Genomic DNA, 14,201 nt, shown 5'->3' on the forward strand with positions numbered 1-14,201 from the left:
ATTCTACTCAGTTTTACTCTGAACCTAAAACTTCTTTAAAAAATAAAAACATAATGACTCTTGAAATGGAAACTGTCTTAAAGTTTAAATAAATCCCTAAAACTTAAAAGAAAATGTCATAGATTAAATGAATCAAAATGAAGGACACATTGGTATTTCAAGAATCTGGAAAGCAAAATAAAATGCCTCAATCAACAGATAAAATATGGAAAAGACACAGTAAAAAAATTAAGGAAGTATGTCCAAATTTCTATCAGCTGGAGTTCCAGAGAAATCAGATATAGAAATTTTTGAAGTAATGCTTTTATATTTCCCTGAACTGAACAAAACAAATTTTCAGAAAATCTCCCCAGGATTGCACAAAATTGTAAGTGAAAAAAATCCAGAATAAGGTATATCACACATTTCTTTAAGTTTCAAGAGAAGGTTCCTGACCCTAAAAGACACACAGAGACCTTGGCAAGCATGGGATAACATGACATCAGCAACATTGATATTGAAAGACAATGGAATCAAGCTTCTTGTTTTATACAAACTTATGACCACTCTAGAATTCCACGCCACCATTATTGGTCCTGTTTGCATCCAATTGGGTAGGCCAAGAATAATGCTTTTTTTCATACAATATATTTTGATCATATTCTTGCCCCTCCACCCAGATCCTTCCTACTACCCTGTCTACCCAATTTCATGTTGGTTCTATCTCTTTAAGATGAAAGAAATGAAGGAAGGAAAGAAAAACGATAAGACAAAATAAAGCCAAAAGAAATAGAAAGCATACACACACACACACATGCACACACACATACACACAAAATCCAGGAAATCTGTTTTGTGCTGGTTAGCTATGTCCTATATACCCAGTGTCATTCCATTGGAGAAAACTGATTATCTCTTTCACACCAGATATCCACTGCAAAGAAACAATGTCTTCCAGACACAACAGGGCTGATACAAGTGTGAATTCTCAGTAACAGCAGACATAAATGCATAAGACCTGTACAAGTTCAATCCAGGCAAAACTCCAGCAAGAGAAAAAGCAGACACAAAGTGTGGAAGGAGCTGCGGGCCACTTTCTGCTGCCCGTCTCCTGGGTCCCAGTCACCAGCTAGCTTTACCCAAAATAATTACATGAAAACTGTATTCATTTAAACATTGCCTGGCCCATTAGTTTCAGCCTCTTATTGACTAATTCTCACATCTTGCTTTAACCCATATTTAGTAATCTATGTAGCACCGCGAGGTGGTGGCTTACTAGGAAGGATCTTAACCTGCGTCCATCTCGGAGAGGAGAACTATGGCATGTGCCTCACTTCCTTCTTCCTCCCAGCATTCTGTTCTGTCTACCCCTCCTATCTAAGGTGCTGTCCTATCAAAGGCCAAGGCAGTTTCTTTATTAACCAATGAAAGTAATACATAGACAGATGACCCTCCTCCATCAACAAAGACAAACCCCTTGCCAAGAAGGATGATTTTTGTAAATGACTGAATGGCTCACTAAGCCATTAGGAATGCTATTCTTAAAAGAGAATATCAAAGTTCAGTGCTTTGGCCCAGAGCCATGCTGCAGAACCACTGTGATGGTTAACCTGAATTATCAACTCAGTAGTACACATAAGCTGAAGTGTCAGCTGAGTAAAATGAGTGGAGAGACAAACCTCTGCAGATATTTGAGGAGGACCCTGAACATCAATGGATCCATTGCAAGGGCTGGGGACTTGAACTGAATAAGAGGGAGATGCAGAGCACTGGTGTCCATTGCTTCCTTAATGCAGACCCAAAGTGACCAACTCCTTCCTGCTCCAATGCCACAACTTTCCACCCTCATGAAGCACGTGACCTCAAACTGTGAGTGAAAACAAACCCTTCTTTTATAAGGTAGTTTTGTCACAACAATGAGGAAAATCGCTGTGACAACCACTATGCATAAAATCTTTTCCCTTTTCACCCTTTTCACCATGTACTAGGATGCCCCCACTGCCAGTGAAACTGCAAAGTCTTGCCCCCTCCCCCAAAAATGTGCCCCTTAACTCTTTCATTTATGTGTCAGCTAGACTGAAGTACCATTTTGTCCTCTAGTTGTAAGGCAGGTTAAAGGAAAACTCCTACATTGCATTAAAGAATGAGACTTGACAAGGTAGGAGCAAAAAAGAATGCAGGCCGCATGTGTGGGAGATATTCAACACCTATTCTGCTCAAATGATGGGCAATGATGGGCATCAAATATTCCAGACAAAGAATCAATCAAATGTGGAAGTAAAATAAAGATGTTTTCAGATATGCAAAGACTGAATAATTTCTTTTCTATATGCCCTCTTGGAAAGACATGCTACATAATAAACAGAGAGAGAGAGAGAGAGAGAATGAATGACACCCTAGAAAAGAGGTAAAATACCAAATATTAAGAATTTCCAGTATGACCTTTGTAACACAGCCCAGAAGACAGATGGAGGCTTTGGGTAAGATTCCATTACAGATTATGTTTTAACATTTGAAAAAAATGTAAAGCATATTGGAAATGTTAGAAAGATAATAATAAGATTATATGTATAAAATAATGAAAATGATATAATAATAGAATAAATTTTGACTGGGCAGTATTGGCACATGCCTTTAATCCCAGCACTTGGGAGGCAGAGGCAGGTGGATCCACATAAGTTTCGAGGCCAGCCTGTTCCACATAAGGCTAGTTCCAGGACAGGCTCCATAGCTACAGAGAAACCTTGTCTCAAAAAAATTGAGGAAGAAAATCAATATTCCATTAGAGGTGTGGTCTGAAAGTAAAACTATAGGCTAGAAGCTGGTGGTGCTACTTGGGAATATTTTAGAACCTCCAGGGTGGTTCTTTGCTGGACAAACTGGGTAGCTGAAGACTAGAACTTGGGAATGAGGAAAAGTGGGGAAAGAATTATATTTTATTTAACAGATGCCTTTTAGTTTAACTTAGATTTTTATTAGTTTCATGCATTACTTTGATAAATGTAAGATTGGTTTGAAGAAAGGTGCCTTGGCAAATGGTGGTACAGTATATGGACTCTCAAGTTACATCTGCCAATAAAAAATCTTTTCAAAGGAAAATTAAGGCCGGGCGGTGGTGGCGCACACCTTTAATCCCAGCACTCGGGAGGCAGAGGCAGGCAGATCTCTGTGAGTTCGAGACCAGCCTGGTCTACAGAGCTAGTTCCAGGACAGGCTCCAAAGCCACAGAGAAACCCTGTCTCGAAAAACCAAAAAAAAAAAAAAAAAAAAATGGAAGAATGGATGAAGAAAGTATGGAATATATACATATTAGAATACTACTCAGCAGTAAAAAACAATGACTTCTTGAAGTTTGCATACAAATGGACGGAAATAGAAAACACTATCCTGAGTGAGGTAAGCCAGACCCAAAAAGAGGAACATGGGATGTACTCACTCATATTTGGTTTCTAGCCATAAATAAAGGACATTGAGACTATAATTCGTGATTCTAGAGAAGCTAAATAAGAAGGTGAACCCAAAGAAATACATATAAGCATCCTCCTGAATATTAACCTTCATCAGGCGATGAAAGAAGAGAGAGACAGAGACCAACATTGGAGCACTGGACTGAAGTCTCACGATTCAAAGGAGGAACAGAAGGAGAGTGAGCATGAGCAAGGAACTCAGGACCGCGAGGGGTGCACCCACACACTGAGGCAAAGGGGATGTTCTATGGGGAACTCACCAAGGCCAGCTGGCCGGGGTCTGAAAAAGCATGGGACAAAACCGGTCTCGCTGAACATAATGGACAATGAGGACTACTGAGAACTGAAGAACAATGGCAATGGGTTCTTGATCCTATTGCATGTAATGGCTTTGTGGGAGCCCAGGTAGTTTGGATGCTCACCTTAATAGACCTGGATGGAGGTGGGTGGTCCTTGGACCTCCCACAGGGCAGAGAAACCTGCTTGCTCTTTGGGCTGAGGAGGGAGGAAGACTTGATTGGGGGAGGGGGAGGGAATGGGAGGTGGTGGCAGGGAGGAGGCAGAAATCTTTAATAATTAAATAAATTAATTAATAAAAAAAAAGGAAAATTAAAACCCAGTCTGAAGTTTCAGAAGAAAGAAGGTAAATGGTGGTGAGTGGGTGGGGAAAATAACAGGATGTATCCATAAAGTAAGAGAAATATGTGACACTCTTTATTATAACACTACAAGGCCTGTAAACAGAATTCTAAACTTAAAAAACTTTGATGTGATTCCTGATTTAAAAAAAAAGCAATTGTGCTATTCTTTCTTCCTTCCTTCATTCCTTTATTTGTTTATTTATTTATTCCTTCCTTCCTTCCTTTCTTTTACTTCCTTTCCTTCTTTTTCTTCCTTCCTTTCTTCTTTTCTTCTTTTCTTTATTTCTTTAAACATGGTCTCTCTATGTATATAACTCTGGCTATACTGGAACTCACTATGTTGACCAAACTGTCCTAGAACTCTTAGAAATCCACCTGCATTGCTGGAATTAAAGGTATATACTCCCCAATGAATTATTATTCTTTAAAACATCATGGGCAATAGATTTAAAAAATAAAAATTCAAAACAAACAGAAAACATATCAGATAGGTGGAAATAGCCTGTAGAAAGTAATATTCTTTTTTCTTTTGTTGATTTTGGTTTTTTGAGAAAAGGTTTCTCTGTGTAGCTTTGAAGTTTCTATAGACCAGGCTGGAAATCACTGAGATCCACCTGCCTTGGCCTCCTGAGTGCTGGGATTAAAGGAGTGGGCCACTACCACCTGAGCTAAAAGTAATATTGCTGGGAATAAAGGTAAATCTTAAAGTGTTTTGGAGATTCAGAACATATTTTTCCAGTGAACTGATGGCAAGAAAGTGATAGTTGCTGCTTATGATGTGAGTAAATGGGTGTATCTGCTAATCATTGAACGGTAAAATGCATGTAAAGAGTGTGTTTGCTGCTCAATGGTAGGGTGTATATAAAGGGCTGGGTCTCCTGCTCTATGCAGGGTGTATGTAAAACGGTGTGTCTCCTAACCTATGCTAAGTTGTGCATAAAGGGTGTGTATGAGAAGTGTAGCACATAACTTTCACCCAGATAATATATCAGGAAAGAACAGGTAGCACATCAATTCTATAGCATCCTTGCAATTGCATCCCATGGTAAGCTATATTAACTTCTTTTTATACAGATCACTTCTTTGACAACGGTCTTTGCATCCATGTAGATAAAATGCCCAAATTTGTTCTGAGGCAGAAGGAGAAGGATACGCTTTAGATAATTTTTCTATGTGTAATATTTTTAGGTGAGTGTAGCAAGTTGAGGACAGTACAGTGTTGCACTTGACAATCTGAGATGCCATCACATCCCTAAACAGATTGAATGGGGGACCTAGGAGGTGTGAAAATGGTGATGATTTAGAGTAATTTTTAAATATGTCCATATTTCATGTGGGTGGGTTGCTGTTGTTTTTGTGCTATCTTGTGGGAGGACTTCTGTCCCAATTCTGTTTTAAGAAACTAAAGGCCCCAATCATTCACTATGTCATTATCATCTTGATTCTGTTGAGAGCCTTATATATTCAGCTACAAACATACAACCAACTGAAATCAATAAATTTAAAAACCACCATTTAGAAGAAGAAACTGAAGAGTTAGAATTGGACCTAATACATCAACAGTTGATAATACACTGAGAAAATCTAAATGTCTCAATTTGCTACATATTTCTGTTAAATATGATATAAAGAAGGGAATTAGAAATTATTTGAGTTGTTTCTTGGAGATGATTTATCTCCCCACTCCATCTACCCATTTTCACAGTTATGTTCTCAAGAACTTTGTATAGAATCTACAGTATCAACTTTTGTGGTACTGTATTTCTTAGATGCAAAAGTGCATCTAAGAAATCATCAGGGAATAAAATTCAGAAACCCAAGTATAGGGAATTGGAAATTATAATAAACTAGAAAATGCATATTTCTAAAGTTATTCAAATTAAATAATTTTCTGTAGCAGCCAGTACATTTTGACAGTTTTCTGTGTCTCAGAAGCTACCATCTCATGGTTTATCAAAACTGCTCCATTAGCCATCATAATTTTCAAAACCAGAGTATCCTCCCCCTCCTCAGTTTTTACTGCCTTCTCAGGAGTCACCAGCAAGTAAGTGTTCAGCAAATCCTTTTCATTCTTTGAAAGTATGCAGAGTACCAGTTCAGTTCTAAACAGTATGGCCACAAGTGGAAACAAAGAGGAAGGGTAGAACAGGCTGAGGTCGAATAGAAACATAATCACTGATACAAGCCCATAAATACATACAGACTTGCAAATGAAAACAGTGTTGTTCAGGGTGCTGGGAGAGAATATAACAGAACATTGATCTGTTTGGGCTTGCCCTAGTCTTCAAGGGCATACTTCATCTAGCAGGAGTTCCCGAGATCATTTAGATCTGTTAGCTACTGTCCCAAAGCATCTTTATCATACAGATTCAAATTTCCTTATTATCAACGTTTGTTTTGCTCTTCAATGGTGTAAGGATCATTTCTACTTGACAATGAAAACAAAAGAAAGCAAAACCGGAGTGTTTCTGCCTCTCAGTGTCGCTTATCAATATTACAGTGGGGGTCCCTTATTCACGCATTGTTTTCTCATTGATCTGTTGCTTCAAACACCAATTTTCAACATTTGCGTCTGGTAATTTTTGAAGGATTGTTGTAGTCTCAGATCAGCTGAGTTGACGCTTTTTGAAAATATTCTTTTGTTGTTGGTTTGTCTTTCTATGTAGATTCACTATGGAGATCAGGCTGGCCTCAATCTCACGGAGATATGCTGGCCTTTGCCTCCCAAGTATTGGTATTAAAGATGTTTTCCACCATTCCTAGCCTTGACAGCATTAAAAACAAACACTTCAGCTTAGTAGAAAGATAGTTTTGATTCATATTTGAAACCTTAATCAGACATTAATTTCTTTTAACATAGATATTGTCCTGCTAAGTTTCCTTATTTTAAAAATAAGAATAGCAATTCCTAGGAGGTAAAGATTAGATTAGATGATGGAAGGGAATTGTCCACACTATGTCTGCCAAACACAGAGGTCCATTTAATAATTCGTGACTGTTTGGGTTTTTTTGTTTTTTTGGTTTTTTTGACAGGCTTTCCTAGGGATACACACTGATTCTTTCTCACACTCACGGTCTCATCACAAGGTACCTAGCAATAGAGCAAACAAGCAGACTGCACAGTAATAACACTTGGGAAAACTTAAGAGGAAATTAGCATACTTGGCAATATACATGTCTATTGGGAAAGAATACCTCTTATCCTGTAAATATTAAATGGCACACCGTCTTCTACTAAAGATGGTTTGCTAAAAACTGTCATCTTGATGCTTCCACTGAAATGGATGCAAGCACCTCAGGTTCACATGTCAGTTGAGCAGGGGGATTTTTCTCTTTTTTCATGCCTTTTCCCCTTCTGTAAATCAAACTCACAGAGATCCAGCTATCTCTGCCTCCCAAGTCCTGGAATTAAAGTTGTGCAATACAAGCACCTGACTAAAACAGAAATCATTTTTAAAGGAAAACATTTTATATTCTCACAAAATATAATCAATATTCTTACCTCTCATGAATTGAGTGTCATAAATATACCTTGTGCACTGTGAAAGAGTAGGGTGGTTTTCTTTCTCTTAGACTGCAATAACTTTTTATATATTAAGAACCTTAGTCATCCAGCAAACCTTTGTCAAACATCTGCCATGCAGCAAGGCCTGTGGACTGCTATTCTACAAACATAAAAATGATTACACCCTTCTCTCCAGGATCACACATTCTACCATTTCTCCTATAGAGGGTAAAACAATGCAGATTTTATTATCTGGTGCCCTACTATGAATTAAATGGCTTTTGTGTCACTGAGCTAAGAAAAACATAGGCTGCATATCCCTAGTGTGTAATGCTTGAGAGCAGAAAATTTTCAAATATCAGATTTGGTTTTGGATTTTAAAATATTTGCATGTTTTTGATGAGAACTCTTGGGAAAGAATGCAAATTTCAGCAAGGCATTCTTTTATGATCCAAATAGACATGGTCTCATGACCTCGAGGTTACTTTTCTATACAACATTTTTAGTGTTCCTGCATGTTAACTGTAACTTATGATGTCATGTCAGTGTTCAAAAGGCTTCCGGTTTCGGAACCTTTTGTATTTAAGCTTTTCAGATCAAGGATACAAAACCTGTATTATGCTGACTTAACTTCTTACATTAGACTTAAAACTCTTACATGTGATTTTAAGTTATTTCTAAAGAAAGAATATTTTATAGTTTAAGATTCATTTCTAAAAGTATATTTAACCCTCTAATACCATACTAATTCATACTGGGATTTGAAAAAGGTGTTTTCTCACTCATGGGATGGCAGTGATCATGTCTTCAACAGTAATTTGCACTACCAAATATCCCAATGCTGCAGTCATTAGAATCAATACCACTGATACCAAAGAAACATTGGATCTGGAGCAATTGTCAATTCATACACACAGTCATATACATATTTAATATATTCACTGTGTGGTGCCGGACAATTTTCTATATTCTGTCAAATATGTTTTAAATAAGCACTGATTGGCCAGTAGCCAGGCAGGAAGTATCGGTGGGAAAACCAGACAGTAAGTAGAGGTGGGGCAATGAGAACAGGAGAATTCTGGGAAGGAGGAAGCCCATTCCTCCCCAGTCCTGACCCAACAACACAAGAAGCAAGATGTGACCTGCCCCGCTGAAAAAGGTACTGAACCATGTGGCTAACACAGATAAGAATAATGGACTAATGTAAGTTATAAGAGTTGATAAGACATCTGAGCTAATGGGCCAATCAGTTTATCATTAATATAGACCCTGTGTGACTTATTTGGAGCTAAACGTCTGTAGGACCTGGTGGGAGGACAGAAACTAGGCAGGACAGAAAACCCAACAACAAAAGCAGGCCCTCATGTTATAAATGTGCCCACACCAGTAACAGTTTGCTAGGAAACACTCAGTACATGTTAGATGAGAATAACAATAAATGACTCAATAAATCAAGCAATCAGTTTAACAGAACTTTATTGAACATCTTCATGTACTAGGTACTGGGCTAGGTATTATAGACATACATTCCTAGGCCTAGTAGAGCAATTACCTAGCATATCATGGGGGAAACGCAGTTCAATCCCCAGCACTCTAATAAAAAATAAATAAAATGAACTATCTTACACACACACACACAGACGACAAGCCAAGTGAGTTTTGTAAAAGAGAAAGGTGTATAGGAATAAATAAAATCTAATATGAACTCCAGTAGCAATATCAAGACTAAGCAGGGCTCCTGTACATGTGGCGTTTTCCCCAGCGACTGTTGGTGCTACACACACATATATCAACCTCTATTGAACATAGCAAGGATCCCCAGAAATGTATATGGAAACAGATGTCTTTACAAAGCGAATTCTGTCTTCAATAAGCTTTTTTTAAAGTCATTGTGTAGCAAACACCCATGAAAAGTAAGAAGTCATATCTAATCACTTCCACAACTTATCCTTGTGGTTTACTGAGAGTAAGATAAATCTTCAATGTTATTAAATAATAATGTACCAAGCAGTTAGAGCCAGGAATTCAAGGAAAGGTTGTAATGAGTTTCAGTAAAGCTTGAAAGAATTTGGCTCCCTTCTCAGGAGATAGTTTCTCCTATTTTAAAAGAATGAGCACTCTGGAATAATGCAGCAAGATCAGCCTGAATATAAATATTACTTCATAAAATTATGATAATTTTTGACAAGATAAAGAATCCAGTTTAATTTTACTAACTCTTTCTGTTTTGGTAAAAACAGTATTTAGTATAATGCTATAGGAAATTATTTCAACTCCCCTGCAGCTTCTCTGGCAAGCCTATAAAAGATTTTACTATAACTTATTTAGTTTATTTCTTGACTTCACTGTGGCCACATGATAACTAAAGTCAAGACATCTTGAACGCCACAGGCAGCAGTAGCTCTGCTGCCTCTAAGTAATGACCATACCATTCCCTCAGTCCAAAAAGGTCAATGAGGCAAGAGACAGCAAATAGCACCTGATAAGGATGAACTTCACACCTAAAGCAAAGCTGTTGATCTAAAGGCTTCTTCATGTGTTCCATGGGACACAATTGCTCATATGCCTTGGCCCTGGAATACAACAAGCTTACCTCAGTGTTCAGTGACCTCTGGACAACAACCTATTTTTGACATGTTAAATATACTCACAGAGGCTAGAGTGATGACTCATTGTTAAGAGTGCAGTTCTTGCAGAGGACTAGAATTCACTTCCCAGCACTTAGATCACTGGTTCATAACTGCCTGTAACTCAAGATCCAGCAGACATGACTATATCTAGCTGCCTCAGGCATCTGTACTCATGTGTGCTTACACACACACACACAAACCACATCCACATTAATTTTTAATCTTTGAGAATAAAAGAGACTCATTATTTGTACTGTGAAAATGAAGCAAAAAGGCAGAAGAAAACCTTAAGCCAATTGAGCATCTTGACTTTATACTTCTTTATATGGTATAGTAGTGTATCCCTCACTGGATCCTTAATCTTTTGGGTCTGTACATATGACAGCATTGTAGCAGTACAGGGACCAAGGATATTATAACCTGAACCATTTGGTTTATATTGTAACATGGCCACAAAAGATCTATGCAACAGGTACAACAATAAAGACACTAATGTGGACAGGGGAAGACCTCTGCACTACACAAAGAGCTGCAGGAAACTAAATAATGCTGAAAGCAGAATGGGAGAAAGAATCTTACCAATAATTGGCCCTAAAATGGGTTCATTGTTTGTTTGCTTTGTTTTTAATTAATATTTTTAAAACTTTCTTTGGGGGAGGGGATGGTAGAAAAGTGAGGAGTGGATATGAAGAGACTGAGAAATGAATTGGTATGGGGTACATGGTGTGAAGTTCCCAAAGAATCAATAAAAAGTGTTAATAATAAAAAAAACCTTCTCAATCTCATTAGTCACTATGGAAACACAGAAAAATAACAATCAGATAATATTTACTACACTTAGAATGACTATCATCAAAAAGAAAAAACATTAATGCTCATAAGTCTAAAGAAAATGGTTATCTTTATTTTGATAAAAATATAAATTAGCATATTCTTATTCAATAGATAAATAAACAACAGCGAAATAAAAAGTCAGCAAGATGGCTCAATGGATACAGGTGCTAGCCACCAAAGTCTAAGGACCCAAGTTTGATTTCCAGATCCCACAAATTGGAAGGAGAAAAACAAATTGTACAAATTTTCTTTGGCCTCTACATGCATGCTACAGCAAGCCCCATTCAAGAAATACTTTAAAAGTAAAGAAAAATTTTAAATATTGTAGACCAGTGATTCCTCTACTGCAAACATTTTGAAAAGGGACAAATCACTAGACACCAATGATACAGCACTCTTAGTTCTGTTGCGCAATTCCTGATGACAAGGATAAGGAGTCTGCCTAGAGGCTAATCACTGGATAAATGAGGGGAAATCTCTCTCTGCCTCTGTCTGTCTATCTATCTATCTATCTATCTATCTATCTATCTATCTATCTATTTTCTCTCTCTCTCTCTCACACACACACACACAGAGAGAGAGAGAGAGAGAGAGAGAGAGAGATGAAAGAGAAGAAGGAGGAGGAAAACGAGAAGAAGAAGAAGAAGAAGAAGAAGAAGAAGAAGAAGAAGAAGAAGAAGAAGAAGAAGAAGAAGAAGAAGAAGAAGAAGAAGAAGAAGAAGAAGCACAGGAAGAGAACTATTAGGGAAAACAGTCTACTTCAAAATGACCAGAACAGTGAGAAACCCAACACATAAAAGCAATTAATTATTTGAGCAGATATAAATGTTCTACATGCTGATTAAATTCTTGCACATTGTATACTTGTATACATGTAACAGATTTCCATTATGTATCCCATAGACATAGTCAATCTTACTTCAATAAGAAGAAAGTTTTAAAAATCTTAATTGTATCACTTAAGAGGTCTATAAATTTCAGTGGCTCACAATAGAACTGATTCAGACACTGTTGGATGAATGTACGCAGGCTTGAGAGGGAGAAAAAAATATAAAGAATAAATTTAATGTCTTAAAAAAGGTAAAGTCTTTAAAGAGACAGAGTACAGATAGTTATAGATTAAAAGAAATAAAAATAAGCCACGTAAAAAATGAAAAATTCACAGAGAGTCTGGATTCTTTGTATTACTGTGTTTTCTTTAAAATTTTTGATTGTAAAGGAGCTAAGTGCAGAGAGACATTTCATTATATGGGCTGCCAAGCTAAACCAGAATGGATATAAGGGTATTATGATTTCAGAATATGGGTCTAAGGATATGATGCTTTGGAGAGGGTCTTCTTTTGTTTTCACAGAGGATGAGACTCTGTGGATTGCGTCTATCCCAATATGGCATGATAGACCACGCCCTCCTGAAAGGTTGCTGTGAACACCTTCAGAAAATTACTTCACTCAACTGCTGACTGAGATGACCCCGACACACAGGTTACACCATGAAAGATCTGAATACAGCGCCCCCATTCAGCAGGAAGCAGTTTGGAGAGAAAAACTGCACCCATGTTCCCAAATATGGTTTATAAATGTTCTTTTACATTTAAAGTGGGATATGATATAGATATGAATAACTTGCATTGGTATGGATTTTAAGGTCAGTTTTGTTATATGTATATGCATATTTCTAATCTTGATTAAGGTATTGTGATTATGTAGTTCATTTAAAAATGTAATGTATATAGGTTGTTAATGGATAATCATTGATAATAGTTAAGCTTGTAGTCATGTTAGTTAGATTTTCTAGATATGCATAGATATATTTCAGATAGGCATTCTTCCTATCTTTCAAAGGCTACAGAATATGGCATTTTAAAAGTTTTAATAACATAGGGCTTTTCATGACAATGAGACACGTCTGCTCCTGGCAGCACCAATCTACTTCAAGAGGACGACGGGCATCAAAGAGGCTCCTTATGGAGTTTGATAGCCATTTGGGCAAGAAACTGCTCTTGCCTGGACTGATGCATAAACTGGACAGAGAGAACCCTCAGAGAGAGGACTGCTCAACTTGCCTAAAGGTGAGATGATCTTTCGGGGTTCCTGATTTATGAAAGAGTCTACGAGACATTCTGCAGGACACAGCAGATAATGACTGAACTGCCTTTGAAATTTCCTGCTTCATGGAAGAGTCTGCTGGAAACTATGGGCCTGAAGGCCGAAGACGGATGCCCCAACGGTAAAAAAGAACTTTGGGTGACTGTACAGGCAGCGAGATGTCTCTGTCATTTCTAGAGGTTTGGATTTTTTGTTTGCTTAGGTAATATTATATCCTTCTGGAGTCTTTGATGGAGTTGAAGAATGGATACATAGTTGTAGTTTTCCTTAGTTATGATAAAGGATAAAATAGATATAAAGATTGTAACTGTAAAAAAAAAAAATTCCAGTGGCTCTCAGTCTTCCAGAGAAAGTGTTCAAAGTTCAAACTAAGTCCCTTTATTTAAGCCACCTTATTTATAGTGCACACACCTGAAGCAAAAACAGAATATGACTAAATTACTGCCAAAATATATGAATAAAAATAACAAATCACAATGCAGCAAATTATGTCTATGTACACTGAGCTAGCTACATAGATACACAGCTAGTTTGTTGATATCTTTGAATTCTTTTCCTGCTGGAGTGTATGTAAAATGTTATTATGATCTTTTATAACAAGTAGATTATGCTGAGGTCTATAGCAACACAGCCTGAATGAAATAGTGACTTGGAAAGTCTCAGGTACATGGAAAACTACTGATAATAAAAGTGATTTTCAATGATGCCTTTCTTAGCTGAGTTTCTTTGGAAAGCTAAGTCAAAAGGCAATTGCTAACATTTTTATGAAGCAAAGCATAATTTTGAAAAAACAAGAATGAGGAAAGGCACTAAAGAAAGCAGATCACATGCAAGGGTTATATTACTAAACCAGGCCACCACAATGCCACATCTCCGTGGACTGACTGGCAGTGTGACCCCACTGGATACATTTATAGAGGTGAGTGGAACAACTTGGTTTCCAAAGAGACTATGGGTGGATGCAGAAGTTCACTTGGGGTTGCTTCTTGACTCCTGTCATGTTCCCAACCCAGCCCTTTTGCAGAGGAAAATGATTCTA

Source organism: Chionomys nivalis, chromosome 3, assembly GCF_950005125.1.
Source record: "Chionomys nivalis chromosome 3, mChiNiv1.1, whole genome shotgun sequence".
Taxonomy (NCBI): Eukaryota; Metazoa; Chordata; class Mammalia; order Rodentia; family Cricetidae; genus Chionomys; species Chionomys nivalis.